The following is a 27,161-nucleotide window of genomic DNA, read 5'->3' as shown; positions in this document are numbered from 1 at the left end:
AACATTGGTTTTCCTATCACAGCAAGGAAACGCATAGATGAAGGTTTATTTATAATAGTACAGTGAGAGACATTAGCACCAGTTCGTCTACCTCGTCTAAGTACTTAGCCTTGAAGGGTTTGCCCTTCCCAGCAACAATCTCAAGCCCAATCTACACCATAGCTGAGGCTCCACCTCTGCACCCTTTCTCTATCAGGTGTGTGGTTTATTTCAGCTCTTCCTTGTTTTTTCCTGCTCCTTCATAGTAGTGATTGCGTGGGCCTGCCAGGCTCGTCGCACAACATTGGAAGGCTGACCCTGTTGCTGGGCTACATGGGCACTAACGTTGGCTCGTGCCCCCCCTTTGCCCTTGTTGGACGGACGGGGGTAGTGGATACCTAGTAACATCAGGAAGAACCGGTGTGTCTGGTAACCAGTGTCGTGTCAGAAATTATCACTCACGATTCCGGTGGATTGATTAACCATTTTTTTGCAAAGCAACAACAGACACATAACCAACGGCAACACAAGACTTTGGCGCAAGTAAACCCTGCTCCCTCCTCCTGGCCGTTCTCTTATACCCACATGAATACATGAGTTTCAATGGCATGAGGGTTGTCCTAATTGGGCAAGGTTACACCTTGCATCATTATTGCTGACCGAGAACAAATCCTCATTATACAGGCCTTTGATGCCAGTTGCACTCTGCCGTGCTTGTTACTGTTATCAGTGGGAGTAGCATAGCGTAATGCATTTTACTACAGTGAACATACTCCCTAAAGCTTTGCACCCTCACGGAGGCAGGCGAGAGTCCTTGTAATAAGACTTGCGCCAGCTAAAGCTGCCTTTCAGCTGGAAAGCGAGGGCATAGAACACGCTTGGCTGTGCCAAACGGGATGGACGTCAGAGGCGAGAACAGGTAAATGGGAGCATTCTTTCGGGATCAGCAAAGCGCTTTTCTAACTGTGACATGCACAGTACAGTCTACCATTTCGCTTAATGAAAGATAAAGACAGTGGTTTAAACATGACATGTGGCAAACAAAATATAATGGCACACAGGTAAGTGTTTTGTTACTTATTTTCCCCCACACCTGGATGAGGGGATCTAAGATGGTTAGATGAGGATAGGGGCTGGGACACTCACAAGCATCCCCTGAATGTGGTGGGGGTTGCTCAGCGCTTGCGCACAGTGAAATTTAGAGGACTCGCAGGCAGGAAGAGGGCAATCCCAAGCTGCACTTGAATAGCGACAGGAGGCCACCATATTGTCAGCTGCCTCAATCACGCCCCAGAGGAAAGGGGGTGATTGAGGGCGTGCTCATTGGTTCACAATAGTGAAGGGGGAGGGCCTGCCTTACCTGAAGTGAACAGGGCTTCAAGGCGATGTACATTTCAGGCTGTGTGAGAGTCGACAATGGGTAATGTGACGAATCACATGTATTTGCCGCTTATCCCCAATAGGGAGCCTCCCTCTGTGAGGCTAGGGAGGTGAGCCTGCTCGCAAGACCCTCCTTAGGACTCAAGGCAAATGGGACCTCACAGGGAGAGACTCTCCCTTTGGGGGCAAGGACTCCCTTTTCTTTGAGGATCTCCCTAGGTCAACTACCACAGCCGCATACATGGGACTATCTTCTATAAGGAGTAGTGTGGCAACTTTATTATTGGCTGAAAACAATGTAACAAGAAACATATGTGGAAAAATAAAGGAAGATGTCAGAGAGGTGTATTTAACTGAGACGAGTCAGAGCAGAAGGAGTGGAGGAGTGCTATGTGCGCAGGGGAAGCCCCGGACATCATCACACCTTGTGAAGGTGGAGTCAAGGCAGATCGTGGAGCGTGCGACTTTCGAGGAGCCAGAGAAACACAGTGGGAGATGCCAGAAGCCCAGTGTCTGCAACTGCAAAGGAAGCCGTACAAGAAAGAAAGGAGGGCAGAAGCACCAGATAGTGGCGTGACCACAATTTCAGAGTGGTGGGCAGGACGCCCGAGGAATGGTGCAGAGACTACCGAGATGGGAAACCTGAACAGCCTCTGATCGCCGGTGTCTGCAGTGGCAGGCACTCGATGAGGAACTGAGAGCAGGAATCCCAAGCAGCATCCGAGCGAGAGCCGAGCCTTGCAAACTTCCCCCGCATAACGAGAGGTACCTGCGGAATCGAGAATAGTGGGAGGCCACTGGGGAATTTAAGAAGAAACTCATTTAAGTCCTCAGGGCGAGAAAGGACATTTAAAGTTGAAGAATTGGAACTGTAAAAACCTTAGAAAGCAAATAAACAACCTAGTCAGGGAAGACCGCTGTCACTTAAAGAGAGAAACTTGCCCCAGTCCTGAGGATGACATAACATTGAAGAAAGCAGTTTACAAGAGATGTGAGCAATATAAAAAGAAGAGATTTAACCAACCCAGGTGGGGAGCCAAAAAAGATTGGGAACTAGAACCCTGGGAGGAAGGGCAACAACTCTATCTTGAGAGTGGAAGACTGGAGAAAGTAAAACACAGAAACGTATAACGAAAAAGACGAGATAAAGCTTGCCAATGAACAAGATAGAAGAGCAGACAGCCTCATTAAGAGAATCCTTGGCAGAGAAAGTCAAAAAGGGAATCAAGGCAAGCATATATTAGGAAAACCTGAGCAAATAGACTGGGAAGAGCAAATATGTGATAACAAGATTTTGAGGAACTACTGGAAGGAAAAGTACTTCAAAGATAGGACCACAGAAAGCACGAGACCCAAGAGTCATTTTGAAGAACTACAAGAGTTGATAAGAGAGACTATCAAAGGAGAGTACACTAAAAACAATGAGTTAAAATGAAACCTGTGTATTAAAAGACTATCCACAGAGAAGGGGAAGAAGAGACATTCTCTTGGCCTATTTACTTTAGTTCTATTCAGTGGTATGGCCAGATAAATAAGTTTGGACGGAGGACATATTCACTTTGGACTTCCTGAAATCTGCCAAGCACCTTTTAAGTTCCTTTAGGTAGGTAGGGTATTCTCATTAGCAATAGGGAGAGATAGGCATTATTCTTTCATTTTGAATAAAGAGAGTACAGAATGTCCTCAATGTGTCCGACGACTCCTTCTGCCAAGAGGCACTATGTGGAGGACAAAGGGGGACTCTGCTAAAAAATAATGCCAGGCTCATCAGTGTGGCCCACCATGATGAAAGCAACAAAATAAACAAAGAAAAGGGTGGTTACCTCTTCATCATCCTCTTCTACTTCATGTTCCTCTTCCCTGTCCTCCGAGAATGAGGTATTTAGGCATGTCGGAGAGTGAATAACATTCAGGAAGGCTTTGATTGGTGGTGAAGCTGATCCCTTTGTCCAAAAGTTTGTGCAGTAAGCCACGAAGGGCCTCCCCCTTGATCTTGGCAAACAGGAAGATGATATTCAGGGACTGGAAGGACCCAGAATGACTATCAGTCCCTGGGTTCATTTGACTGGCATGTTTGTCTCCTACAAGCTGAAATCTCTCCTGGAAGCATTCCGGAAGTTGTTTGATAAAATGGAAGGAGGAGGAGATTGATCCAGTATAATCAACAGTAGGCATTTGCAGGCCAAATTAATTTCAGAACAAGCATATGGTTTGTGTCAGGGCAGCAACATTAGGAACCACGTTGTCAGCCTAAAGACATCTTCACGTGAAGGACTGGAAGACTGATAATGCACAGAAAACAGTGGTTCCATTTCCCATTTCAAGGTGAAAAACAGTTTGGAGACGAAAAGGTGAACTGAGTCCACAAACAGGAACAACATGTGGGGACCACCCGGAAGTGCCACTTTCCCTGTGTATACATCATCATAGCACATATCATGAAGTGTCGGGCTCAGTCTCGTTACCGGGCAAAAGCAGGGGGCAGCAAGCCAGTCTGCAGAGTGAAACGTAGAGAAAGACAAGCCTCCAGAGTTGTGACCTCACCACTGAAACAGCTGCAGCACTCCGGACTATGCCAAGGTCTATCAGGAGGGGGCCAGGCGTCGGCATTTTACTCACATTTCAGAAGCAAGAAAGTCCATCCCATAGGTGTTAAAAATTCTCTTGACGGAGATATCAGTTGGAATTCTCTAACCTACCATCAAAGGTGCGTACAGTGGTAACTCCCTGACCGAGGAACTGGGTGAGGAAAGCTCCATTGCCAGCACAGAGTCAGATTCTGGTGCACAAGGGGGCCAGGGCAGAGCAACAGGGAAAAGGTTGCTTCTCCATGGTTTTCTTGGTGCAGAAGTTGTCCATTGTGTTTCGACTAATCCTCAACCTCAAAGGGCTAAAACGTTTTCATTAAAAAGATCATGCTCAAGACGTTGACTTTACAGAGAGTCATCCCCCTGGTAGCTCCAGGAGATTGGTTAGTACCTTTGGACTGCACAGATGCGTATCTCCATAAATCAGCTTGCCCCTTTTTCTTCCATTATCTGAAATGTGCTGTGGTTTGGCACAGAGGGTATTTACCAAAGTCTTATATCCTCCGGTGGGTCATCCTTACCTGGACAAATTGCTTGTTCATGGCTCTCATTGCAGAGAGGTGAAGGCAGCAGTGAAAAAGACTTGCAAAGGTTTCGCAGACTTTCTGATCAATTTGAAGAAGTCAAAGTTGATTCTGACACAAAGACTACAACTTATTGGCGCCTTGTTTCTTTTGATCCAGTGCTGTTGGCAGTGATGAAGGATATCTCCCGGGAATTACTGAGTGAGATTAAGGTGGCCATAAATGCTTCCTGTCAGACGGGTTTTATCCCTCAGGAATTGAAGGTTGCAATAGTGATTCCCCTTCTCAAAAAGCCTTCTTTAGACCCTGCACTTCCTTCAAACTTTCGCCCTATTTCACTTTTGCCTTTCTTTATGAAACTCCTGGAGCCCTTGGTCTCACCACTTCTGTCATCCTTTATGGAGTCACCTGATCTTTTTGACCCCGCTCAGTTGGGTTTTAGGCCTGGTCGGGGTACAGAAAGTGTTCTGGTGCCCGTGCAGGATGCGATGGCTAGACTGATCAATGCAGTGGGGGTTGGTGCCCTGATTTTACTCAACCTATCAGCGGCTTTTGATACTGTAGACCACCCTACCCTGCTGCCCCGCGTAGCACAGGTCGGATATTCTGGCCAGGTATTGGCCTGGTTCACTTCCTTCCTGGCAGACAGAACCCAAATACTTTCACTCCCTCCCTTTCTCTATTGTTCCTGTCCCCTTGGATGTGGGGTTCCACAAGGCTCTGTTTTTTTTTTCAAATCTATATTTGGCCATTGGTGCGTCTCAACCGCTCCTTCGGTATCCGGTGCTATTATTATGGCTATGACATGCAGATCTTGATTCGGTTAGATCTTGAGCAAGCTGAGATGTCATTGTGCGTGCATCAGTGCCTGGCCGCCGTGGGAGATTGGATGAACCACAATTGGGTGAAGTTAAATGAGACAAGACGGAGATGTTAGTTGTGGGGTCCCCCCTGATCCTGCAATTTGGGTGTCTTCCTTTCGGCCGCCCTCTTGGCCCGCTGCCTCTTCTGGTGATCACAGTTAAGAATCTAGGAGTGGTCATTTCCTCCACACTTTCTATGAATGCTCAGGTGTCTGCTGTATGTAAAGGTGGTCACTTTCATCTTAAAATATTGCGAAAGGTGCTCCGTTTCCTATCCCATAAACTTAGGCTGCCGGTGGTGGCGGTTTGGTCTTGAGTCGCCAGGACTATTGCAATGTACTATACTTCGCCCAGCCAAAGGGCCTCATTCAGCGGCTTCAGCACTTGCAAAATCGTGCTGCGCGAGTGGTGACAAAATCCCCTTATGGGGCACACATTTTGTCAGTTCTGCCCTCTCTTTGCTGGTTGCCTGGGGCCCAGCACATTGAATACAAGGCGCACTGTTTGTTCCATCGTGCTTTGCACGACTTAGGAGCTGAATATCTGCAGGCCAAATGTACCCGTTATCTTCCTAATCAGACACTACGATCTAAATCGGCTGGCCTGCTTCGTGTGCAGACCACCTTCTGTTGCTCACGCATTGGAGTCCGGCCCTTTTGTGTGGCTGCGGCCCAATAGTGGAATGCTTTGCCATGCCCATGAAAAAATCTGTTTAACCATCTTGCGTTCAGAAAGGCCCTGAAGACCTACCTGTTTTAGACAGGACTGGCCAGTCTGTCCTCTCCCTCCCTCTTAGCGCCATGATACCTTTTGGTGAACATGCGCTTTACACGTTTTCATAACATAACATACAAAGTGCGCCTCCTAGAAAACCGGGCAACTTGTCTTCAGGCCTCCATGTGTCTCTTATGCTTGGCGCCACAGACACGAACTTGGCAGTGGATGAGGGTCCAGGGGTTGATGGCTGTGGGCATTTTTGTCACACCCTGGGCACAGCCACATCGACATCTTCTCTTGTCACATTTGCACCATTGAGGATGCCTGGACTGCAGGAACTCAACTGTCTCATCCCATGCCATGGAAATTGGTGAAGAAGCTTCAATGGTGGTTAAACCCAGCAAACATGTTGAGGGGGTACCCCTTGGATTCTCTCCAAATTTAGTCATCATGACGGATGCCAGCAGGAGAGGCTCGGGGGCCTTCATCAGTCAGAATGTAGTCGAGACGGTCTGGTCCCATTTAGAGCAAGCAATGCCCTTGAATTGCAGGCAATTCCGTGAAATCCATCGAGTGTTGCTTTGCCCCTCTAATTCAGGGGCCCAACGCCCTCATGACAAAAGACAACCCATCAGCTCTGACTTATGCCAATCATAGGGGCCTAGGTGTAGGCCACTGCAATGAATTGCATGAGATATTGGGCTCCAGTCTTCTGGAGCTAGAGATGGTCTTAATTCAGAAGACAGAGAACTCCCAGCAGGTTGTGAACTCTCTCCGCGGAATTGTGCCTGTCCAAAGAAGCCCTTGGGAGGATCACCTACAGGCTGGGGTTCGCAGACATAGAGATGTTTACCTCTTCCCAAACTCCCTTCTACCCCATCTCTGTTCCCAGTCCTGGGTGGCATGGTCTTGGGGAGTGGATGCCATTATGAATCTATGGTTCCAACTATCCCTGTGCCAACTAATATCCATGATGGATCACAAAATCCAGAAAGTAATGTGTTGGATAAATCTGCTGGATCCTGTCCAGCCCAGGTGGGCTTGGTTTCCCCACTTGAAACAATTTGTTGTGAAACCCATTGGTGTTCCCCCGATTCCCTCCACCAGTATAGGAACCGGGGAGTGTCTGCTGTGAAACGGTTGGGATTGGTGGGTCTGGCTCTTGAAAGGGAAGGGTTGAGACACCAGGGTTTACACAAAAAAGTGTCTGCATTATTTCAGTCTTCAAAGAAGATACCCACCTTGAAACGTTATGCTGGTCATTGTTGAGACGTTCATTCAATGGTGAGGGAAGCAGGATCTTCGGCCCTTGGAATGTGGTTAGCCGATGTTTCTGGGTTCCTCCAAGAAGGGTTTGATTTGGGTCTTTCCCCCTCGTCGTTTTGTTAAGGGCTCAACGGGTGGCTGTTTGAGCCTTCAAAGCTCCAGAGGGCAGTGGTGATTGGAAAAAGCAGAGCCCTTGATAGCTCGCCTCTTGAACAGTTTCGCCCTTACCACCCCAGAGTACCATCTATGACACCTGCCTGGGATTGCCTTCCGTACTGAGGGCCATGCAGAAGGCCCCTCTTTCAACCACTGGCTTCAGTCTATCTTCAATTTATACCAAAGAAAGCTTCCATTTTGGTAGCGATAACCACAGCCAGGCGTATCAGGGTACTAGATGCTCTGCTCTGCCACCTTTATGCTGGTGTCCCCTATGGGTATAGTGTTACACCGTGATCCCTCCTTAAGGCCAAACGTGGCATCATCCTTTCACTTGTCCGGGAAGATTCTTATCCCTTCTCTTCCTGAGGACCTTCTGGAAACTGAAACTGGGCTGGATGTGAGACAGGTTACCCTCACTTACTTAGCTGGGACGGCTGAAGCTATGAAGCCCCAAAGCTTGTTTGTTACCTTTGGGGCCTATGGAAGAGACAGAGAGGCCTCTCTCGTCACCATTAGCTGTTTGCTCAGGTGAACTATTGCTATGTGACCAAATAGGCTGCTGCATCCACATGTCATGTCACTTTGCGGGACACAGCAACCTACATGGAGCGTTCACTTACAATACAAGTCCATGTATTGAGGGGCTGCTGTTTGCTTAAATATACTGTCATCCAAAGCACTGTATTTTTGGTGCATCGGATGACAATTTATTTAAACAAAACAGCAATATCTTGGCAAGTGGGTCCATGCAACCATCTGGCTGCGGCCAACAAGGTGCGCCTAAAAGGTACCTGTGCCAATGTGCTGCGCCAAAATGTATGGCTTCATTATTTATGTCTAAACGGGGAGCAGTGTCCTACAGGCATCCCAGCGCGGTTCACCAGTGGGATAGCAGCCTCTTAGGCGGAGGCCATAGGGTCTTCCACCATTGACATCTGTAAGACAGCCACTTGGTCTTCAGCTCTTATAAAGTATTACAGGCTCCTCCTACCAAGCCAGGAGGGTACGAGGTTTCGCTGCGCTGTCCTCCGGGCAGTCCTGGTTAGGTGTAGGATGTTCAATAAATCCCAATGGGTGTGATAAGATGTCTGGGTTTTTCTTATTTCAAGTGCCATGGCTACTGAGTTGCTTTTGGTATATACTTCAAGTGTCAGTACTGGGAGGACAATGAGGGAGGCGGAGGTAATGCCTGGATTACTTGCCGGTAATCTTGATTACTGATAGTTCCTCTTCCCAGCACTTGGACCCTCCCCCCAATCCCAGGGGCTGGCCGCTTCAGGTATTGATATAATTCAGAAAGATCTAAGGTAAGCCGCACCCTTTACAGGGGAAGAGGGAAGGTGGAGCCCCAGCTGTGGCTTAATTTGGGGATGGGATTGCTGCTGGGACGGGTGTAGCACTGCAATAATAAGTACTGGAACGAGGAAGAGTAGGGCTAGGAGTAATGGGATTACCAGAAAGCAACATTGTTGCAAATAAAGGTGCAGAAAACATACTGCTTTTCAAGAGATGACGAATTCGTATTCCAGAAGTTATTGCAGCCACATAGTGCCTGCCGAAAATAAATTGGCTTTTCTACAGTATTACGCAAGGCAACATGACATAGTAGCAACGTGCTCTGGAAAAAAAGGTGAGTAAGCCTTCCCTCCTCTGCAGTTCATTAGGGATTCTTAGTACGGGCCAATGCTTTTTAACATGCTGCTATTTTCACTTGTTTAGAAATAAGATTTATTTGAGTGGGAATTGTTCCTTTCCTTTGTAGTTCACAGTGATGAAAGTACAGAAAAATGCCAAGCTTCTTCTTTCTGCCAATCCTCGAGAAGTAAAACCTCTCGCCAAATGCTGACATCACAATTCGGATGAAAACCTACAGTAACAATAAAGCGAGTGCACTTTAATACTTAAAAAATATCGACTTCTTGTTACCTTTAAAATAACTCCAGTGTGTGCTCGTTTAACTGTTGCTGTAGACACAAGTCAGTTATATCCATTCAAAATCCACATCCTTTTTCAGAAATGTGAATATATCGTCTCTTCATAGTTACAATTAAACTACCTAAGAAAGCCCACATCAGCAGGCACATCTGGATTTCAAGCTTTCCACCTACAGGTTTGGACAGTGTAAGCCTCAATTTAAAGGGGTATTTAAACGCTCATTTAAATACCGACATTCACTGGTTAAAACACAATTTACCCCAACAAGTTAAAGTGATTCAAACATTGAAAGAATCGATTTATGTGGAGAAGCTAAGCAAACGAGAACTAGCTTTATAGGTAAATTGGCAGACTACGTGACAACAAGACCAAGCTGTGGCACTGGAGACCAGCAGATCCCAAGGAACACGATACAGAAAGAGTTCAAGAACAACATTTTTCTCTGTTACCATTATTCCATGAGTAAATTGACCTGGTGAATTCAAAGCATCAATATTACAACAAGGGGGTGGAAGGAGGCTGAGTAGAGAGGCATGGAAGATGGCAGCTCCAAACCTGTGCAATAGATTCCTTGGCCATGCAGGCACCAACCTGGGAGGCTTGAGACCATCACCACAGGCACTGTACAGAGCCTGAAGATTGAGACAATTCTAAGTGTGGTGGCACTGTTGTGCAGTGTCCAGTGAAGTGGGCCACTGGAGACTGAGATCTGAGAAGTGATCTGGAAGATTTCTCAAGGGAGTAGGGTGAAGGGTCCCTTGTGTACACAGCAGAAAGGGGTTTGGTCCATATATCTGCATGATGGCGTTTATTTTAGAAAGTTGCAGCACAACAGGGGCTACCACAATAACAGATCCCTGTGAGTGCTGCGCATTGGACACCCCAGTGAGAAGGAGGAAATGCCACACGAGTGAGCATGGCAAGTCTTGCAGTGGAAAGGCAAAGTGAGATCTGCAACAAAGGAACGATGGATAACTTCTTCCTGGTGTGGATATTATAAAGGGATTTTGCGATGTTATGGCAGCCATTAATGCACTTTAAAAAAGGCAGGGTGAAACCATATGTCACTTTGGAATGGATGGAGAAGGTTCATATAAACAAAAGTATGGATCTAGGAGTGAATGGGATAGGAATTCGAGTACAAACATTCAAGGAGAAGGGGTACGTTTCTTACTTGTTACTCCATTTCTCCAGCATTGGCATAGTTCAGAGATTCACATGCTGTGAATATTCCCCGTCGCCAGGTTGGGAATACTCAGTTAACCCCTTTTCCATAATAATAAAATGAAAAGGCAGGTGAACATTGTGTAGCCTATCACCCTCTTTATGGGTGATCTTGGTCACCACCAATGGGACCTCGAGTATGTAACTCCTCCCCTGCTGCCTCTCTTCAGATTCTAACCAGTGCATGATGGCACCTGATGCAGCTGACATTGGCTTTTACCAGAGGGGAGGATGGAGGGTGCATGTGAATCTATGAAAGATGCCAATGCTGGAGAAATGGAGTTACAGGAAAGTAACGTACCCCTTCTCCAGCATTGGATCTTACATAGATTCACATGCTGTGGATAGAATACATTGCAGTAAATGTGTAGTTGGTGGTAGATGGCAGGAAAAGCCTACCTTACTGGAACAAACGCCGAAGGGCTGCTCTTCCTTTTTTTGCATCTGCAGCGTGCTGATCCTGGAGGCAGTAATGTTTCATAAACGTATGCGGTATGGCCCAAGTGGCTGCTTGGCAAATAACCGCCAGTGTCAGACCACATCGCCGAAGATGCTGCAGTTGCCCTTGTTGAATGGGCATGTGGTGTTCCTTTTAAGGAATATGTTATTTACCTGTAACTCTGGTTCTCCCGCATTGGTACATGCAGTGAATATTCCCCGTCGTCGGGCTGGGAATCCTCGGTAACATAGAACAGTTTAAACTTAAACTGAAAGCTTCAAGTCACTTTTGTGCTCAAGCAGTCATTTTGAGTCCTACTGTCCACAGCCAATAGGAACACCTCCCTTAACTCCTCCCCTATCGGCCATCTTCATATTTGGTAGCGCACATAAGTTGCAGTAAGAGCCAAAAAGTGAGCCATGCGGGGTAGGAGGGAGGGTCGCATGTGAATCAATTAAAGATGCCAATGCTGGAGAAAGTAACTTATTCCTTCTCCAGCATTGGATCTTTCATAGATTCACATGCTGTGAATAGATTACAAAGCAGTATTACAATAATACCCATGGGCGGAGGCAGCACCCACCATAACTTACCACTGGAGACTTACCCACCTCACGCAAAAAGTTTCTGCAGAACCGACTGGCCGACCCTAGACTGTTATGCAGAATGTCTGTCGACACAGTAGAACCTGGTGAACGTATGCACCGATCTCCAGGTGGCTGCACGGCAAATGTGGAGCAGTGGAATCCCAGAGAGCAAAGCAGTATTTGCAGCTACTGCCCTGTAGAGACAAGCTCAGGGACTGCCTGGAAGCGGTCTGCCGGCCTGCTGATGGCAGAATGAGATGCAGGCAGCAATCTATCTTGCAATGGAGGACTTTCAGAGAGTCTTCCCAGGCCCAGAAGGTCCAAATGAAACAAAGCATATCTGGCCATGATCGCAAGCGCGTTGGCTGCTTTTACTGCCGTGGCTGCTATTGTTATCACCTTTTTCCCAAAGGCATCTAGCGTTTGGCCTTCATTCTCAGGTTGTACCGTGCACTTGAGTGCGTGGGAGTATGCTTTCCTGCTGGCTGCGGCCGATACTACAGATTTCTGGTGTAGGCTGGGCTCTGAGGCACTTTAGTGTGGCCTCTGGGACCCTACATTTCTTTTCCAGCCTACCATTGATAACTGGCTCAGTGAAAGGGTGTTTCATGCTGTGAAGCCCTTCCTCCCATACATGGTCGAGTATAGGAATGAACACCACCGATTTTCTCCCCTTGTTCATGTGGTCAAAGAGAAAGCACTCTTTTTTTATTTCCTCTGATGGGGTGAGGCCGAAGTCTTGGCCCGCTTTTGTTATCAATGAGTGGAACACGCCTATTTCGCCCAGTGGTGATGGTTTGGACACATTATCTGGTGGGCCATCCATTTGGTCATCATCAGTTTTCCACTGATCATCTCTAGACCGGGATCCCGTAGTAGTTGTAGATGCTGTATCCTATGGATTTTGGTCCATGTTGGTATTAGTAAGTTTCCCTTCCTCCTGCTCTTGTGCTCGGGGTGCAACAGAGTAGTCTGAGGTGCATTCCTGCATTGGCAAAGGCTGGGGGCGTTTGTCTATGGCTTTTCGATGAATTACATGATGCTGGGGAGAGAAGGAACCCCTGTGGTGTTTTGACGCGGCAGTCAATGCATGCTTTTGTTTTGCCGATGCTTTGCGTAGCGGTGTAGCCGTCTCCAGAGACCTAGCTCTTGACCTTTGGCAGCGATGCTGGTCTTTTTGGAGATAATGATCCTTGTAACTGCCTCAGGACTGATGGGCCTGTATCTTGCGGAACGGGGGGTTACCTTGTATTTAACTGGGAGAGTAGGCTCTGTAAAGATTACACCTGCAGGGAGAGCAGGGTTTGTGGATTTAGTAACGATTCCTGTGGGTGCGCCATTGGGGCTGGCCCTGCCATTGGCTTGAACTGTAGATGTACCTCCTGCGGAAGGCGTGGGGACCGTAATGGTGGCATCAACTTGCTTGAGGCTTTTTCCCTTACGATGGAATCATCGGACCAGAGAAACTGGGGTACACCTACTGTTGCGCTTCAAACTCAGAATCTATTTCTTATTGCAAAATATCCTCAGGCATGGCGTTTGAGTATGTGATCGGGGAAACAGGCCCTGAGAGAAACCTGAGGGTATCCACACTCCTACTCCCCTTGTATCCTCTTCTCAGGTGGTCAGGGAAAGGCCATCGCTTTTGGATCCTGACCCTAGGGGTAGAGAAGCCAGAGTTGATCAACTGGATGGAGGGTCCTTGGGAGTGGGGTGACCACAGGCGAGACATGGTGATCCCCTTTCCCTTTTGAAGACCAACCTAACTCTCCCCGGCCTTTAAAGGCTACTGTAAAACCTCTCCCCTCATTTCCCCACAATTTACTTCTGAATTGTACTGGGACAAGGAAGAGGCGACAAAGGAATAAACACTAAAACCTCATTTCACCACTCTAGTACTGGGACGAAGAAGATGCATACAGAGTACTTTGAAGGTCAGGCATGTCCCTTTAACTATAGTCAGGTAAGCCCAATTGAGAGTCCATACTTGCAACCTGTCTAAGGGAGACCAAAGGAGCAGCAACGGGAGAAACCGGGGAGGCCTGTGTGGGAGAGACAAGCAGCGGACCCTTCTCGTGAGGAGGCAGCCATGGTAGGACCTGAGATGACGCCAGCACGCCGGCAGATGTCCCACAAGACCTGTGGAGCCAAATGTGAATGGACCATTAGGCTACCACAGGTGTGGGGGCCTTCACCTTGGGAGAAAGCAGCCGGAGCTGTGACCGGGGAAGAAGGAAGAGAGGACGTGTCCGTGTCCATGGAGGAGAAGCAAAGCAGCAGGCGTGCACACGGAAGCACCTGGAGTGAGAGCAGGGCTCGCAGAGAACGGCCCGTCAGCCTGGGAAGCAGAAGGGAAGCAGAGGAAACGCCGGAAGGACATGCCGGAGACTGGTGAGTTCAGAGAGATGTCACTCAAAGCCGGGGCGCTGCTAGGGGGCGATGTATAAACACCAAAGTGCCATATGATGTATATTCAATCCCGAACTGAATGAAAACTCAAAGCAAAGTTAAATCACGCACATTGAATGCCGAACTGAATGAAAACTTGAAACCAAGTTAAATCATGCATATTGAATATCGATCTGAATTAAACTTTAAGGGCACAGCTAATAGGTGATGAAAGCCAAAAGGAAAGTGCCCATCTGAAAGCAATGCAGGGAAAAAAGAGTATAAATGTGGAAGAGTACGCCAAAGGCATTGTGGAGCAAAGCAAGGAAACACACTGTGAATTAACTGTTAATGCAAACCAGAAAGAGTGTCAAGTTGGCCTGGAGTTGTGTTAAGCATTGCAAGACTGAGACCAGTATCAGTTATTACATTGAAGTCTTGGGGAAGGGAAACCAGAGACTTGAGGAACTGCAAATTTGTCTTGAGGATGGAGCCTTAAGACCCCTTTTCTGTTGAACTGTGTTGCCTTGAACTTGGAGAAGGGAACCCCGAGGATTGTGTGCAACTGTGTTGCCTTGAACATGGAAGAAGTAGCCTTGAGACCTTTTTGGAACTTTCTTGAACTTGGGAAAGGTGAGCTGAAGAAGAAGCTAAGAGCTGGAAGAGACTCAGAACTATATGTTGATCACTATTTCTTTGATTATTGACATCCCTACACGTTGTTTGGATTAAGTTGCGAGGGCAAGGATAGGTTTTGGACACAGACAGACTTAAGTTGAACTCCTAAATCAGACTTTCCTTAGTTTCGTTCAGGCAGGGAAATTCCACCTTAGCATACGATAATTTAGGCCATCTGCCATCATGACATTTGATTAAATAAACCATTTTATTTTGAACTTTGAATCTGTTGTCTGTGTCTTGCTTCAAGACACCTTCACAGTACCCTTAGAGGTTGATTCTCTTGTGTGCTGGTATCTTGCCGTGCAGATTTGTGTGGTTCCTCAGGGGAATGCATTTGTGGTGCTGCTGTTTGCACCACTGCCGTGTGTACAGCCTCAATAGGTTTTATATGGACCACTGGCGTACCCATATTTGCCTTTTCTGTGGTCGAATGTTTTTCCGTCGACGAGTGCTTTGACAAGGGGGTGTCTTCCGTCGACGAGCACGCGTCTTCCATCGACGAGCTTTTGTCCTTCATCGATGAGCGCTTGCTCCACCATTGACAAGCTTCTCTTACCCGACGATGATCGTATCGTCGACAACTTCCATGAAGCGTCTGGGGCCGTAGACGAGGTTTTGTTCGTTGACGATGGCGTCGAGAAGCAGTGTGTCGAAGACTGCGAAATCAATTTTATGTGATGGGGGGTGCTTTTGCGTGGTCTGGTCTGCGGACGATTCGCCCATTTTCCCCTCTGGTTTAGGCCTTTTTGATGGTCTTTCCTCAGACCTTGCTCTTCTTTGTAGACTCTGCTTCTGATGTGGGATAGTTTCCCTCATTTAAATAGCTCACAAGGAATCTACGTCGGTCTTTCATTGAGTGATTAGCGTATAAGCAGTAGATACAATCTAATTGCCTGTCCACTACAAAAATGTGTTTGAGGCTGCATGTGAAGCAGGCCTTAAACAGGGATTTTAATCCCTTCCATACTTTCCGACCCCACATTTATATGTGGTAAGAGGTAATGTCCCTTCTGAAGAAGATGTTTTTTTGAATAAGAAGACAAAGAAAATATTCTATTGAAAACGTTTCTCCAAATCACTGGGTTTTGAAGCTCTCTCTAAGAAGAAAAACATGAGGACTCCTTCCAGCATGGCATACGGTTAGAATCTGAAGAGAGGCAGCACAGGAGGAGTTACATACTCAAGGTCCCATTAGTGGGCAACAAAACCACCCATAAAGAGGTTGACAGGCTACACAATGTACACCTGCTTTTTCTTACTATGGAAAAAGGGTTAACTGAGGATTCCCTGCCTGGCGACGGAGAATATTCACATTGTGTCAATATATGAAAGATCCAATGCTGGAGAATGTGGCTGTTACCCAGATTCACCTGCCTGACATGCTGGAGATGAGAGAAAAAAATCAAAGGGAAAAAGGCGGGAAATGTTCCCCAATATTTAGTCAAATTTCCAAGCTTTTCTTGGAGAAATCTACTCTTATGATTCACAATGAACATACTGCCTACTAGAGAGATCCTTACTATTAGGGCTAGAGAAAGAGTGGAAAGTGCCTATCACTATTGAAAAGTCTTTGTGAAAAAAAAGAATCCCTATTTCATATTTGTGTCAAATGCACACATATGGATGGTTTATAGGAATGTTATTTTCAGACGTTTGCATATTGTCCTAAAAGAACGAACGAAGTAGCATTTTGGTGTTGTATTTTAAATTCATTATTAACCGTGCTTAGATTTGTTAAAGAGGTCTTAGAAATTGAAAAATGTTAAGGGTCCTTAGTTTAAGGATTTTGTGAAGAACAAGAGAACATATTGCATATCAAGATCATGTAATTTGATAACAGGGATATTTTAAGTTAAGATAAAGGGCCTCATCACAAGTTGGGCTGTAACCCTTAAATGCAGTGGTAACGGTTTACTGCTGCATTTAAGGGCTGGCTCTATCACGAGTTGGGTGCTAAATGGGCTGTTTTACCTCCAGTCTTTCTCTGGAGGTTAAAATACCCTGTTTTCGGCTGTATTACCGCTGGCTGTTTCAGCCCGCATAATTAGCGCTGAAAATGCCCCATGGAATCCAATGGACCCAATGGGGAATGGGAATTTACCGTTAACACCCAATCCGTGATCCGGCGGTAATACCGCCGGACCGGTTGGTGCGAGGGCTATTACAGTCGGGCTGTATTACAGCCGGGATACAGCCCAACTCGTTTTGGGACCCTAAGTAATATAATGTGTTTTAGAATATTTTTAGGATCTGTATGAATCAGGAATGCATTTTGTTAATTGGTAAATGACAAATCATGGATTGTGTAAGGTTTAATTTGAACTTTTGCACAATAAAAAAAGAAAAAAGCGTTTTTCAAGTTCTGCTGGATAAATTATTTGACATGGCTGATAATAATCGGAATACCGCAAATATGAGAGCTTTGCGATGAATCAAATGGAATCATCACAGATTCTGCGGCGGTGTCTTCCACCCATGTGGCCAGGGGACAACAGCTGCTACCTGGTCCTGACCCTGGGGGCGGTTACATGAGGAAGGATCACATGGGATGAGACAACTACTGGGGAGATGTCATAACTTCATTGGATGAGACATGGTATCCCCCATTTGTCCATGTGCAAGGGCCCCTGATATCCAACATGTATCAGTTCCCCCATTAGGGAAAGTAGAGAAACCTTTTCCCAACATCATTCAGACCAACCTCCCATACGTGGTTTTAAAAAAAACACAAGAACACCTTTTCCAGCTCCAATTCACCTTCATATAGAACTGATTTGTCATATGGAATCATTGCGAAAGAGCTTCCAAATACTATATATCAGTTAACAGCAATGGACTCCAACTCCCACAACTGGGATGAGGGTGATGCAGAGGACCCTCAAGCTCTGTGAGCATGCTAGTGGCTTTCCAAAAGCCTGTTGCGTGGGACATTTAAAGATGTCGATCCAACTAGGCAAAGGGAGTCAAGCTGCTCAAGAGAGGACTTTGCATCTCCTTCGGAGGCGCCTGGAAGATGAGGGCACGAGCCGGTCTGGCGGAGCAGAACGGCTCACCAGAAGAGAAGGGAAGGAACGCTGCAGAGGAAGTTGTGCCGAGGAGATGCCAGGAACCACCAGAGGATCCCTTGGGGTCTCAGTGACTCAGAAAAGCCGAACTGACCTTACCAGACCCTGAAGAAAGTAGGTGTGCAGAGCAGAGCCGCGAGGGGAGCACAAGAGACTTCGGAGCAGTCCTGAGCGGGAAGTAAGCAGCAAAGCTACACCACGTATGCACGCAGACCAAAGATGCTACACAACACCGGTGAGTCCGCACAAGCAAAGTGGGGGCTCTGGGGTATTTCAGCAACTGCGCCAGACACCGGTTGAGTATTGTAAAGCAGAAGAAACAGAAATAAAGAGAAGATTGTTTAAGAGTAAAAAGGACAGAGTGCAAACAGGAATCCCAAAAGCATACGAGTACATGGAATGCAAATGTGGGCAAAGTTTAAAATGAACACTGTAGCAGAGAGATATACCGAATCAAGGAGGTTATTTGCAATATTGAATATAAAGAGAAATCAAGAGAAGTCCTGACCAGAGTACACCAGGCAATTGAAGTTCAACAGAAATCCTGGCAGGAGAGTATACCAGAAGTGGCAAGTATTTGAGAAGTCCTAGCAGGAGAGTACACCAGGCAAGTGGAAGTGCATAACGAGTCCTGGCAGGGGAGTATACCAGTCAAACTGCAAACCTATAAAAAATGTCAAGACAAGACAGTGTTTTTTGAACAAAGGAACCTTTGATAAAGAAGGACTTACAAGGCTAAACAGATTTATACCTAACAGGATTGTTTTGGGCCAAGACACACAAATAACTGTTAGACCAGCAGACATTTTTATACCATTGAAGAACCCAAGGAAAGAGAAGCCCCCTTTGGAACCAGGTCTTTTCATCTTGGAGAAGATTTATGTTGGAGCTATTGTATTTTTATTTATGAACACTTTTTGCAAATACCAGGTCAAATATATTTCCTTTTCACTTTGTTGTTTTGTTTGTAGTGCGAGGGTCAGATAGAATGTTTGGACACAAGGACAGCTTTTGATTTCTGACATCTTGACACAGACAGGTCCTCAGTTTTAGGTAGGGAAACACCTCTTAGTGCAGGGTCAGAGAGGCATTTTCTCAACCCATTTCAGTTAAATAAAAGTCGTTAACCAAAATATGACAACTTTGTGTCCGGCTTCATTTCTGATCCCTCACAGTTCTTACAGGGAACCCTAGAATCTCATAATGTCAATAAGGTGGTGGGTACAGGGTGACGGGGAGCAGTTTCTTATTCATAAAACATTCCAACTCCCATCCTGCAGAACTGCTTAATTGGGGCCGGGTGGTTTTGCAGGAATCACAGTAGTGCTTGTACTTAAGGACTCTAGTATCAGGGAGGAATTGCTGAGAAAAGTGGCAAAGGTAAAACTCCTGGAGTTATGAAGGCAGCAAATCATTTTCTGCCGACATGGCCGCTCCATTGATAGATGCGGAGTCGCTCAGGGCTCTTCCCTATGCCCTCTGTTATTTGATATATATGTATTCCCCTTGCTGTCCATCATTTGGAAAGTTGACAGTAACTTCCATTCCTATGCTGACGATCTTCAATTGTTCTTGAAAGTGTCCACCCCTCAGGAAATTGCTTGCTTCTTCAAGCCTGTCTCTGTGAAATCAAATTATGGTTGAGAAACAACAAACTCAAATTCAATACTTCCACGACAGAGACTACGCTCCTGGGCCCCTTTCATTTTCTAAAGAACCCAATTAGATTCCCTCAACCACCAAATATCTTTGAAACCCCCACCATGTTTCCCTTCAAAATCAAGCATTTGGGAGTCTTGTGGGAACCTAAAATTAAACTTGTCCCTCAAGTTAATGATGTGGTGAGATCATCCTTTTATTGCTTACATCTCCTTAACTGGACCCTTCCTCTTCTACCACCGGCAACTCATGCAGAGGTAGTGGGTTCACTAGACAACTATCATCTTGAAAATGCTAATACCCTTTATGCCAGAAAACCACGATATCTGCAACTATCCTGGTAATCTGTCATTTGCAACTTACTCAAAAGGCATCTTTTAGGCTCATTTGTAAAGTCCCTAAACTCTTCTCAATTTCCATGGCTAGACGTTGGCGGCATTTGCTTCCCATTTTTCAACAAATTATTTTCAAAATTCTAACTATCTTTTTAAATGTGTTCACAGTCTTACACCAAAATATCTTTGTGGAAAGATCAGACACTTCACCACATGAGTATTTGCTTTTGGTTCCTCCAACATGGTATTCAACCAGGGCAGAGGGGCGGTTTTCAGTCTTAGGACCACGCCTCTGGAACAACCTCCCAATTCTGTTTCGCACCCTTCGATTCATTATTGATAGGAAGCATTTAAAAACCCATCTCCGTAACCTAGTTCTTTTTGTGTCATATCTGTTCTGCCTATGCTATGATACCTAATGTTTTGTTTTTCCATCAGTGCCCAGATGAGGGAAATGTCTGCCCGGTAGTGTTGAGTTATGGTCATTACAAATAAGAAAAATAAAAAATATAAAACAGAAAGCTCCCCATTTGTCCTGAATGTGTTAGCTTCTGTGTGTGCCAAAGTCCCTGGCTTATTCTGTGAACTTCTAGTGGGATGACCAGGAGGGCCAGGGTCCTCGCTAAACTAGCAGACGACAGCCCACAGATTCAACAAAGTGTAGGCCCTGACGACACAGACAATTATTGTCACAATTCTGAGACACTGAAACCTCTTACCATGGCTTCCACTGCCATTGTGGCTCTGCTACAACTCACAAACACCCAACATAGACAGAAAATCCAAGATAGCAGACTGGTTTCCCAAAGCGGTGGGCACACTGCTGCCTCGATCACAAAATGAAACATTGCTACAGCTGATCAGGAAACAATTAACTGCTGACCAATCACAAAGGTACAATGCTTAGAATACAGACATTAGAGCTCTGACCGGACACTGGAGAGGTTCCACTCAAGTATAAAAGGGAAGGCCGAGGAAGGGGGTGTTGATGTTTGGAGATCGTTAAGGCAGCAGTCTTTTCTTCACAACCTATCTAGCTCAACTATATCGGTTATCTCTGTTTTCATTGCAAAGAATGGTTTTAATGTTGCGTTAAAGTTGATTTGAATGGATGAGCTGCAGTACAGGTGACTCTGTTTTTGTTCCCAAGAGGGAATATTTATTGAAAATGTCTTTGGGGGGTTAGTTACAAGGTGGACCAACATTTTCCAACCGAGGTATGTGTTGGGAAGAGATAGTTTGGAGAAGTGACATCAGCAGATAAACTGGAAGTGGCGAGAATAATAATGCCCAGGATACATTTGCTTGAAATGGTTTATGGGTGGTTGGGTAATTATGGGTTTGGGTATTCACGTATGTTGCTGCTGGTTTTTCATAATGCGTACCAGAGTTTGGTTTCTAAGTGCAGATCCGGGATTCAAACCTCTGTTGCTCTGCGTGGTATGGCTTCCAAGAACAGCGTGTTGCCCCTGTGCCCAAATACAATTGCTAATATAAATATCATGCTTTGAAAAATAAGAGTGTCTCGCAGTGCTCCACGGTGAAAATTATGTCTACAGCACAACATGGTTTGATTATGGTTGTTTAATGTGAGGGGGCTTAATAAGCCACACAAGAGGGCCTGACAATTCAGGGAATTGAATACAACAAAACCAGAGATTGTCCTATTGCAGGATACACATCTCCTCGGTACAGATAGATAATTGGTAATGTCTAGGAAATATCCACAATAATTATTTGCTTGTGCAAAATCCAAGGGAGCAGGGAGTTGCCCTATTACTAAAGGAGTTTGTATGTAACGTTGATAAATAAATAGCAGACCCCAAGGGTTCATAATTATTTTTGAAAGGGAGGTTGGGAGTAGAACCTTTTGTCCATTTACTCTACAAATCAAGCTCAACACTCCTTTTTCAGTAAATTCTTGAAGATTATGGAAGTTCACAAGGAGGGGGAGATCATACTGGCAAGCAGTCTAAATATTGTGACTGACACTGATTTTGCAGTCAAGAACCAGCCACTCTACCCATGTGAGAGGGATGGCAGCTAGGCCTAAAGCCAAACTGAAGACAATGGGATTAGTTTACTCTTGTGTGCATTGCACATACTTATGCTCTTCTCTCATAATTTCGTTAAAATTCCATCAGTTCAATTACTTGGTCTGACCACATGCCTGTCTCTATAGATATGTCAATTGAGAGAAAATGGAGAAAAAGGAGAGTGTGGTACCTTGCCAACTGCTTACTATGGGACCTATTGCATTTGTAGACCATAGCGGAAGCCATTTCCAACTATTTCACAGACCTCCACTCTGCAGGCATACATGGTATAGCACCCCTGGAAAAATGGGATACCCTGAAAGCTGTTCTGAAATAGAAGCTTATTAAGCTAGCGTCAAATGCTAAATGATTTTCCATGAACAGTGAAAATGACCTAGGAAACATATAACTGACCCTGAGACACAGCACAAGGCAAACCAATCAACATTGCTCCAAGGGGAAATTAGAAGCAACTAGGGGTCAATTAACAGCCTCTTCTTGAATAGGATAGAGAACATGTTGCTAAAATCTAGGTATACTTTTAACAGTTTGAGCTGTGGGGCTTTACTACCGAAGCAACTCCAGATTAAACAATACCACACAATTATTGAGACTTGGACTCAGGGAAAGGATCACCAGTTCCCATTCATCATTAGATGTCTGAAATGCCATTCAAAGCTTTTATGTCAAACATCTTTTGGAAGAGCATCCTCATAATTCGGCTTAGGTTTGGCATCTTTCTGTACTTTGCAACTTGTCCCCGAGTTCAACAAAGTAAGGATATAAAGCCTCTGTTTTTCTGGGAGATTGGGAGCCAACGGGGAAACCTCTCTCAGGAAATAGTGAAGGAAATCCTTATGAGGGTGGGCATGAAGTGCCTTTTAGCCCAAACAATTGCAAATCATTCCTTTTCAACAGCAGCCCACCTCTGTTGGACAGCTGGCCGCTGATGACTATCACAGGCTGCTCACTGCCTTTATCATCTACCTACGCTAGAAATCAGATGCTTTCAGCATTGGCATGGCAAAGGGCAGCCTTTAAATGCTGCCTACACCCCTTGACCCAAACAACCTTCTTGTGGGATTTGAGGACATTGTCTTCAGGGGACTATGGCTGGTAGGAACTGTATGTAACACCTGATGATTGTCAATGGATGGACATTTCTGCAGAGGGCATGGGGAGTGGATCTGAAAATGAGAATGTCTGTGCCTAGTCGATGCAGAGCCTATGACCTGTAGGGGCAGCCTTAACTTGTGATCCTTTTATGATAGGCAGTCCACAGAGGGCATATAAGGCTAGTGAAACGAGCGCTCTGCAGTTGAGGTGAATGAGGCATCTGGTATTTTGGATTCACAGGGTGCATTGAATTTGGCTGATTTGAACACCTACCTAGAAGACCATTGCCATAGCCTATGTCGAAGGAGATTAACGTATTTACAGCAGTGACTATCGGGGAAAGGGAGAGATAGGAATATGCAGCAGAGAATTTACGTTTTAAGTTGGAAGAATAGGATCCGAAGACAACATTCATTTGGTTAGTGAAAGAGAGGACTTGGTCAAAGATAAAGCCCAGATCTTCGACCCAGAAAGATGTGAACTTTCTAAACCGCACTTATCTGCCAACTACAAAAATGGGGTTGAAAACCTCATTAAACCATATCATTGTAATGAGACAAAAACAGACCAAAGAAGAATGGAACAAAAGGCACATCTTGATAATTCTGTAAATAGTGGGTGTACCTCTTTTTTACAACATCTGTCAAAACTAAAAACTTGACTGAATCAGGTACTAAAAGGGCCTTTAATGCATCAGATGATGAGCGCTTGTGTTGATCCGTCAATGACATATGACTAAATAGCAGCAAAACCGAAATGTCGGCTCTCTAACACCAGGCAACAAAGACAGGAACTTGGGTTTAATTTTCAATTCAGGTGTATCCTATTCTCCACAGATCACTGCTGTTACCTGCAACACCATCAGCTCCATGTGCTTAAGAAGCTCCTCCCACTAGAGGATTGTAACTATAAGGTCTAAGCGTAAAAGCTATAGAACTCAGGAAAGCGCATTACTGCATCAGTCAATATGCAAGCTTTAACAAAGCAGGATATTAGACAACGCATTAAAAACTGAATGTCTAGGATATTTCTGGGTTTAAAAAGACACAAACATTACCACAACATTTAAAACAATCCCCAGGTTTTCTGTTAAAAAAAGACGTGATGTCATATTTCTCTGCCTCGTGCACTACTCATATTGTGAGACGGCTCCAAATATCTCTCTGCTCATACAATACATTGGACTCTTCCTTTCCTAACTCTGCAGATCATCCACTTTGGGTAAACTTGAGCAAACAGGCTACAAGAAAGTAAGTACAGAGGTAGAAGACAACCAACTCTTAGCCCCCAACCTAATGAATAACCGCCCGCAAGAACAGAGATAACAAGAAAATCACTGCAGGTTGACAAAGTGCTCAAAACAGTTTGACTCTTGGAGGTTTTACCCCAACCAAAATGAGGAGACTAACACACAGTGTAGTATCTATAAACCCAAGACTATACACAAATACAATGGAATGCATTGATCTCTGCTAAGGTTATCATTGTGCCTCTGCCGGGCCCGTTTTCCCCATCACACCTCCCCCGACACTTTGAATCAGTTGTTGCGCTTGCAGTTTTGTGCCTTACAATTGACTAAATAAATAAATACCATTATATATGCAATTTTAAAAAGAAACAAATTGAAGACATCAAATCATGTTCCGGATGCTACCCCTCAAACCCTGTACATTTTGGGGCGATATGTGGCAATAGTTGGTAGTTAAATGAACATAAGGAACCAGAGTCCTGTGGAATTGTGAAAACAATGTATTGGGCATTGGAAATTAAAAGAAATGTAAATAGATGAATGAGAATGGACAATGTAAAACAGGTTGTTCTATATACAGGCAAATAGAGTGTTTTACAGTGTTTACAGAGTAAATAGGTGCTCATGAAATATTTCACCAGATGTTCCATTGTGAACATTTACTTCCTGTGACGCCATTTATGAAAACTATTCAACTACCCGACTGGTCATTTGGTACTAAATGGCTTCCCTCGGTGTGTCCCAGCATGGGTCACAGGACTTCACATAAGGTAAATAGAAAAAGTGATCCGTCACCCCTCTGGAGATAGTGATTAATGATGCGGCCCACTGTCGGAGGCAGAGCTGAGGGTAAACTTGATGGAAATAGGACTGCTGCTCATAGTGGCATGTTGGGCAATTTCAGGTCTGCCCTAACCACATTGAGCCACTTCATCTCAGCCCCTTTTATTAAGGAAGAGGTCCTCCCACCTATGCTCTGAAGGGGTATAGAAACAAAAAAAGCGCCGGCTTCTGCCCGTCAGATACTGTGTACTCAGGGTCCATTCCAGGTCAGCCACCTGTAGAACAAGACAACAGAGAAGATTGCAGTGGGCGCTCTGCGCTGAGGGCTCAAGTAGGTGACACTCTACCATACAAAGAGGAATGTTGTGGCTGGGAAAAGCCCCCTGCACTAACCAAACCCACTCATGCCACACCACACTCTGCACTGTGAAAAATAAAGAAGAGGCTCCACGCTTTTCTCTGGACTTAACGCATGCATTCCGTGCGGGGGAGCAAGGGTAAAGGGGAAGTGAAGAAAGGGCCATGTAAAGGGACTGAGGGTGCATCCCGTGCCATAGACTGCTGCTGCAATCACATGCAGGATTTGTGCATTTTAGCGCCAGCAGAGATTTGTGCCAGTGTGGGAGTGCTCCATGCAGCATAGCTCTACTGGTGAAGAGAAGAGTCGTTGCAGTTGGCTCCATCTGGGGTGCACAAGAAAGGTAAGAAGTTCACCCGCCTGAGTCCCGGGTCCCATCTGGCCCCGGGAGCCCCGACAGGAAAGGAAAATAAAAGGGTCCTGTGGCTCTGCCAGAAGAGGTAGAGAAGAGTGCTTAAAGGGACAAGAGGGCACAGAGGCCACAAGCCCTGTACCACTAGATGCGCCAGTGCCCACAAAGTAAAGCCACCTCCTGTTCTCCAGTTTAAGTGCCAGATAGGAAAAACAAAGAAATAAAATCTTAACAAAAGAGTGCTTACTAGCCTGTGGGCACCAGTATGAAAAGACAGAGAAGATGAAATCGAGCTAAAAACGCGTAAGTGCCAGAGGCCTTGCAAGGTCTTTGCCTCCCCTTCCAGGAAGCTATGTGCCCAGTCCATCCTTTTTCTGCAGGGTCTTTAGAGACAAAGCCCAGTGAAGGAAAGACTCAGCTTGTACTTTGTTGGAAGCCAATGTGCAGCAAATAAAGACGTTGCCTCAGCCCTCCAGCACCTACCAAAGATGCCCTATGATCAGAAAGGAAGAGTCCTTAAAGGGGGCTTGCCACACAGCAGTTAGAGGGGCAGAAATCCATCAGGAAGGAAGCCGCCCTGTTCTCCTCCCTTGCTTGGGTCACTGCCTGTTTTGTTCACCAAAGTAGATCCACTAACTAAAGCTGCGTGCCCAGACCTGCTGCCTCTACGCACCAGCACTGCTACAGAAGAAAACAAAGTACGTAGCCAAAATACAGCCCCAGCCCAGTTCGCCTTCCCAGCCATCAGCCTGTGACAAATTGTGCAGGTCTGTGTAGTTCAGTATCTTTTTGTTTGTTTTTGTTTTATTCATGTTTTATAGTTTGCATACAAACTTTTAACATTTAATTTATCCTTAAAAAGGTGTGCGGCATTCAGATAATTGCATCTGTGTTTATCGTTCACTTATTTCTATTTACATCATTCACTTGTCACAGTTGTTTCCCAGAATTGTATTATCCTCAAGATAAGAGTTTTGTTGTTCCCAGATATTATCTGAGTCCATCTTTCGGTTGCATCATATTATATTCAATCCTCCGAATACTTTCCTTTGATTGGAGAGTGTGGGGCAATCCATTGTGATGTGCTGTCTCAATTAGATTGTGCTAGATTGTTTGCAAAATCTACAGTTTATATTCTCTGTTTGGTTTTCGCAAGGTATTCTGTGGTCGGAGGACATTGAGACGAAGCCCGAGGAAGGTTTCTCTCATTCGGCGGCAGGGACATTTTGCTAAGTACTGTGGAAGTTCATTTAACACCCTGGCCTCCATTTCTGAGTTTATTGTCATTTGGTATTGAGCCTTCGCATCAATGGTTTTTATCCAGTCATTTTGTTGCACCCGTCTTTTGTCCTCCATCGGTCTATTCACAAGTGCTTCGATTGTAGTCTCATTTTTGTTTAGGAGTTGATGGCATGACTTTTTCCAGCAATTCAAAATGTTGTCATTCGAATATTGACTTAGGGTTCTGAATATCTTGA

At 45.4% G+C, this 27,161-nt stretch overlaps 1 protein-coding gene across 8 annotated transcripts in view; it reads right to left on the bottom strand.

Annotated features, from left to right (window-relative positions):
* Nucleotides 1-27,161, bottom strand: part of VPS13B (vacuolar protein sorting 13 homolog B) — a 3,421,660-nt gene that overhangs the window by 1,518,255 nt on the left and 1,876,244 nt on the right. The gene's annotated exons all lie outside the window — the stretch shown is intronic.

This window comes from Ambystoma mexicanum, chromosome 5q, assembly GCF_040938575.1.
Source record: "Ambystoma mexicanum isolate Mex_15411 chromosome 5q, UKY_AmexF1_1, whole genome shotgun sequence".
Classification (NCBI taxonomy): Eukaryota; Metazoa; Chordata; class Amphibia; order Caudata; family Ambystomatidae; genus Ambystoma; species Ambystoma mexicanum.
The sequence above is the reverse complement of the archived record's forward strand: the minus strand, read 5'-3'. Positions and strand labels throughout refer to the sequence as shown.